Genomic DNA, 781 nt, shown 5'->3' with positions numbered 1-781 from the left:
CTCATCCAGTCCCAGAAATCTCCCCACTCTGCTTTCTGCCACCTCCCAAATCTTCCACCAATGAATGTAATGTAACCCTCCTTATGTCTCCTTCTAGTCTAATGTAAACAATGAGCTGCAGAACTGCCATTCCCACGAGCATTTTCTCAATCTGTTGAGATGTTGCTTCCAGCAACTGTTGTCATTTAGGCTTAAATAAACACTTAGAAGACTTTTTGTAGGCTGGACGTTCTTTCATCAACAATGGTACTGACATAACAATGGACACATAGATCAATGGAATGGAATAAAGCCCAGAAATAAATAAAACCACACATATATGGTCATAAATTTATGAGAAATGACCCAAGAACACACAATGAGGAAAGGAGAGTCTCTCTAATAAATGGTGATAGGAACAAGGGTAGATACATGCAAAAGAATGAAACTAGGTCACTAGGGTAGATGTTCAGGACAAGTAACCTAAAAATATGTATGTGGATTCTTTTTGAGACCCTGCAGGCTCAAGAGAAACATTTACCTTTTCCTTAAAGAATGTTAATTTGGGGCCTTGCCCAAAATAAGAGTTATCATCAGAGATAACATTTTATGACCTATGTATAGAATAGGTCAAACTTCTAACTATAGTAAGTTTCCACTTACGAACTACTTTCGTTCCAGGAGAACATTTGTAAGTCACATTCATTAGTAAGTCACACAAAATGAGTCTTATACTCCATAGATGCTTCCTAGCAGTCCCCTCCACATGACCAGTGCTTTTTCTCTTGCTTCCAGACATCTT

This window comes from Hipposideros armiger, unplaced genomic scaffold (genome assembly GCF_001890085.2).
Source record: "Hipposideros armiger isolate ML-2016 unplaced genomic scaffold, ASM189008v1 scaffold_1652, whole genome shotgun sequence".
NCBI classification, from domain to species: domain Eukaryota; kingdom Metazoa; phylum Chordata; class Mammalia; order Chiroptera; family Hipposideridae; genus Hipposideros; species Hipposideros armiger.
The sequence above is the reverse complement of the archived record's forward strand: the minus strand, read 5'-3'. Positions refer to the sequence as shown.